Here is a 5694-nt window from a genome sequence, read left to right as displayed (position 1 = left end):
CATCATTGGTGACCCTAAGGCACTCCCTCCTCAGCTGTGTAACGGTGACAAATATTGTGGGGTATGTTAAAATAATGAGGGTTTTATAACCCTTTATCTCCTCTAGGACTATCAAGCTTTGAAGATGCTCTGGAAGCAGGGAACTTGAAAAAATTTTTAAAGCTTAAATGATCATGTGATTTGTCATATTGATCTCATTCCGTAGTGCACAGTCTTGTAGGTATGTGTATACATTATTTAGAAATGGTTATTTAATTGGTGCAGCCATAACAATGGAACCCCTTTTATAGAAATAGTGATTAGTCTTAGTTTTATCTTTGTTTGCTAACAGTAGTCTCGTTTTAAATTTCATTATTATTATTGTTTTTGGCTCAATTGCCAATTAGATCATAAATTAATATTGTACTATTGATTTAAAATTCGTAACACATACAAAGAAGAAAGGGAAGATACTACGCCAAATAAATGAAAGTGCTAAGGTTGTCCTCATCACGTTCATATATTTATTTTCTATCAACCATTCTATTTGTTCTTTTATCATTTTCTTTGGAGGTATGAACATGTTCTTCAATATCTCTACCAGTTCTGTTTGTAATGCTGCATTTGGCATACGTTTACGCATCTTCATAATTTAACAATGGCTTCCTAAATGTGTAAAGAAAAGAAGAAATTGTTATCATTATTTCTGGTCCTTAGAGAATATCATTTCTATTGTACCCACTTGTACTGGGTCGGAGAAGTACATGTGTTTAATCTACTGGTCAGGAAAGTACATGTGTTTAATTTACTGGGTCTGGACAATGCATGACTCTATTGTATCAGGTAGGGAGAAAATTATGTACCCAATTATACTGGGTCTGAACAGAATATAGATATTCTTGTTGTTCTGGGTCTGATACAGAGTACATGTACATACTTCCAAAATTAATAAAAAAAGTGAAAACATTAACCTGTGTTCTTAAGATACGTAATTGTACAATTCCCTCGTTGTCCTCTTCTCTGGTTTTCTCAGTTGTCAACTGAAGTCGACCAATCAGATTGATTTTTCCACGTTTTTTGTAGTTTTCCTTGTTTTCTAATTTTAAAAAATCAAATATTTTATTATTGTTGTTGAACTTACACTAAACCAAATTCTTGATTGATACGAAACAATGTACCCTCTGTAAATTCTTTAAAAGATGAGGCCTCTGGATTCGCTAGTAGTACTTGGTCTCTTCATCTTTGGGAAGGCAACTAGAGACTAAAAAAATGGAGGGAGACTGAATGAATAAAAGACGGACAAATAAAGTGATAGAGAAAGAAAACAGATGGACATGAATAGATGGAAGGTGGAATAAAAAGGATTAAGAGATGGAGAGAGAAGGGGGAGACTAACCCATAGTGTACGTCTTAGTTCAGGGTCTGGTAATTCAGTAGCTAATCTAATTAAAACAAAATACTTATTATTATTAAGTTGTTTTTAAAATACCGTAGACTTTCAAATGATATCTTGTCTTCAGGACGTTGATTCCAAGCAAATAAGACAGCCATTTGAAATGTAGTGACTTCTAATTCATATATACCAACTTGATTTTAAAATGTTATCTACAAAGTAGATGATTACAAGATGGAGGTGGCCAGGAGGTACTCACAGAAACCATTAGAAAGAATGTGATGCCATGTCAGTTTGCGCCATTATGTTTGTTTTTGTAAAAGTCTTCGACATCTGGGATAAAGTCTTCCAACTATATGAAAAGTCCGTGTGACAATGTAATGTTGTACACATTATCATGTGATAATAAATACAATGTCATGTGACAATGTAATGTTGTACACATTGTCAGTGATAATAAATACAATGTCATGTGACAATGTAATGTTATGCGGAATGTCATATGATAATAAAACAATGTTATGTGATAATAAAATACATGCCATGTGATAGTATAGTATTGAGTACATAAGTCAACATGATAGTGGTATATACAATGTCATGTGATAATGAATACAATGTCATGTGATAATAAATGTAGTATAAACGAGTACCTCAGTTGGCAAAGAAACAGGGACACGTTCCGAACTACGAGACCACGCCCCTGCATTCAGAACCTTAATATTAACTAGATCTGCAAGTGACATCACAGCAAATCATGTGATAATCATGTGACAAATCATACCAGCTGTATCTGAGCCTTTGTTTTTCTCTTTAAATTCATTATTAAGATCTTCACTAACTTTAATATCTTGAAACAATTCTGGCTAACTTGTTAACATACTCAGCAGGCATACCAACATCCTTGAAAATGGATCAATAGATATGATAAATGGACAGTCAACACAATAAAAATGAATACATAAGTAGGTAAATAGCTAAATAATAGTCTATTATTAAATAGCTCTAGTAATCTAAGTTGTCTCTCTTACTCTGAGCCATTCTACCATGTTCTCTTCTTTCTCACTATCAGCTGATGTTTCTAGGATAAGTCGTCTTGTTAGATGAGTTTTATGATATCGCATAAAGACATCTTTATTTTGGGACATACTTCAGTACAAGCACTAAAACAAAGAAAGGAATAATTATTATAAAATCTAAAGAGAGTAAAGGATTAGCTTCTCTTTAAAATATACAACTTTTGAGAGATATAAGTTACAGTTATTCTTACCACACTTCTTAGTTTCTCATCAATTTCTCGATGTTAGTTTTTTACTTAGCGGTGGATCTTACGAAGTAACAATCACAATATGTAGCTAATAATTTCTGGACACTTTGACTCAGGATGAGTCTTAGCACCTGCAGATATCCTATTGTCATGTGATTTATAAAGGTGTAGCTTCAAAGTCATGTGACTTACTTTCGGGTTTTTTTCTTTGGTACCTAAGTCTAATTTAAATACAGAGATATCATTGAACTACTTGCTTATATGCCTAAAGAAAAATGATGTCACCTGATCACATGCAGGTCACATGATATAAACAGACCTTATCTCTAGATGTCAGAAAACGAGTGTCATCATTAAAGGCATCTTTAACAAGAGTACTGTAAAGATTGAACAGTTTTAATAATTCTTCAATATATTTCTCTGAGTCCTAAATACAAGTAGTCAAGACATGCCCATTAGGCACACCCACTTGTACTTACAGATGTGATAGTCTCAGCAGGAGCTTTCATATCAGCCAATCCAGTTGAGATAATGTGAGCTTCCAAGTATCCTAACATCGATCTACACCATTGGTATACGGTCCCATAAGACGATGCATCAGATTGAGCTCTGAATGGACGAATGAATAAACAAAAATGATCAATAACAAAAATAATGGATGAATGAATATAGTTAAATGGATCAATAACAAAAATAATGGATGAATGAATAAACAAAATGGATCAATAACAACAATAATGGACAGACAACTTACTATCAATTCATTGCCAGCTATTAATTTAGGACACTCATCTAATATCTGATCACGATAATTAGTAATTAATATATATCTAGTTCACCCATGACCTAGTTAAGAACATACTATGAATCTCAAGAAAACTAGTAAAATAGTAATACCAGTTAAACAGACGAGCATTCTTTTGAAGTCTCCAAATAACGTTCTGCTCTTCTTTGTTCTTCATTGATTTTTTGATTAGCCTAAAGGTTAAAAATGTAGTATTCAAAACAGGGTTAAAATTACACTATAGCTCAACTTACATATCTCATATAATTCTGTACTCCATTTTCAGAAAGGTGTTGATGTGAATGACTACTATAAAAATTCCTTTGTCTTCTCAACATATTCTTTCTCAAAGTAATCCAAGTAGATCTGTAGTTTATTATTACTATCAGTACATAAGTTTGACTAGAGAGAGAGAGAGAGACTCATCAATCTTCCATTATTATTCATTGTTACTAACTTACCAAATGACTGCCTCACTCCAATAACCAGCTGTGAATCAAACGCCTCACCTTTTCTCTCTCGATGAAGAAAAGACATTGCGGCATTTAACAATTGAGCACGGACACACCAGCAAAAATACTCTTATTCCAAGTTTGAAGCATAAGCTGATAAAAGAAGATCGTCATGGCAACAATGATTAATGTATGGAGCGTACCACTTGGACTTTGTTTCCTTCTTGTTTCTTCTTTTGTGTTTTACCCGGCACTACTTTCTACTTTCTATAGACTAGAAGAGGATAAACCACACCATCAATTAATACTTCAATAGTGGGTGGAGTTACCTGAAATGGGGCAGTGGCAAGTATTGGCATTGAGTGAAGAATTTTGTCCCCTCAGCAATGTAGGCCTTGAGTAATGCACTCTCTTCTTTGTGTTGAAGTACACGCTACAAATAAAGATAAGTATATCTTTATTGTAGCGTGATACTTAACATGACTTAACACAAAACTTAACACAATTATAACATAAATTTAGCATATGTTTAACATAGACTTAACACAAACTTAACCACAATTATAACATAAATTTAACATATGTTTAACATAGACTTAACTCATATAAATACTACTCCAAACTGGTACTAATATAGTATGCCTCAAAGCAACTAGCTTAACACATCCTTAACACGGCTTAACACAGCCTTAACACTGGCTTAAACACTGTTTTAACACTGGTTTAACACTTAGTTGATGCATACCTCTTGTAAAAACACTTGTAAAAGTTAAAATCTCTTCTTCCAGAGCTTTTTGAATCTTGCCAGGGTGCTTTCTCATCCCAACTACATACTGTATGTACGTCCCTAATTAGTAGGTGGAGTCAAAAGATAATACTGCATTTAATGCTTAAATAGGGGCGCATACCAAAACAAGTCCTGCCATTCCGCTCTTGATATTTTGTTCTTGTTTCAATAGTTTATAACAACATGTTGCATTTTAGGCCACATGTCTTTAAAATTAGTGCTACCACTCCCCCTTAACAGAGCTGATTGTGTTGATGACATTATTGAATGGTAGAAATTACTGTTTTTACTCCTAAAGAAAGATCTGTACAGTGAGTTATGATGATATCTCTTAAACCAATTAATTCTCCTCAGTTCTGAATAAAAACAAGAGATGAGTATATAAATAATTATATCACTTTTAGATAAGGATTTTAAGTAAATCCCTCTTGGAGTTGAGGACACTGCTTGTCTTAGTCAAAGTTTAAAGGAAACTTTATAAGAAACTGTTACAGAGGACTTCCTGAGAAACCCGTAAAACTATGTAGTGACTCAGCCCTGAGCACACAACCCCCACTAACTAAACCGTATAAAATTTGTGATCTAATTATAGGTCTGTATAGTAATAGTATAATAATGTCATACGTTTCCATGGAAACAAAACAAATATATTGAGGGTATAAAAATTAATTTTTCACATGATAGAATCGATATAAAATGAGCACACCACAGCAACGTTTGAAGAAAACCAGAAGATTCCTCTTTACACAAGTAGAGGAATACCATTCAGACCGGATAATCCTCTCCCATCACTCTCTCCATTCAAAAGAGGGGTGCAGTCTCTAACTCCAGGGATCACAACATCTAATCATCTATATTTTAGAAGGTAATTAGAACTGAAGGGAGAGTCCCATCTAAAGATGCTGACCTAGTGACTGCACTGGCTACAGAATTAGGGCAACGTAGGAAAGAGAATTATTAGCAGCAAAGATGAGAAATATTGAAAAAGGTCATTTATCTAATCGGGTACATTTATCAATTCTCCTTTGTTCA

At 33.7% G+C, this 5694-nt stretch overlaps 1 pseudogene; it reads right to left on the bottom strand.

Annotated features, from left to right (window-relative positions):
* Nucleotides 1-452: 452 nt before the first annotated feature.
* Nucleotides 453-4308, bottom strand: LOC121366822 (annotated as a pseudogene).
* Nucleotides 4309-5694: the final 1386 nt, after the last annotated feature.

Source organism: Gigantopelta aegis, unplaced genomic scaffold, assembly GCF_016097555.1.
Source record: "Gigantopelta aegis isolate Gae_Host unplaced genomic scaffold, Gae_host_genome ctg7261_pilon_pilon, whole genome shotgun sequence".
In the NCBI taxonomy this organism is placed as follows: Eukaryota; Metazoa; Mollusca; class Gastropoda; order Neomphalida; family Peltospiridae; genus Gigantopelta; species Gigantopelta aegis.
This window is presented reverse-complemented; position numbering and strand designations above follow the sequence as displayed.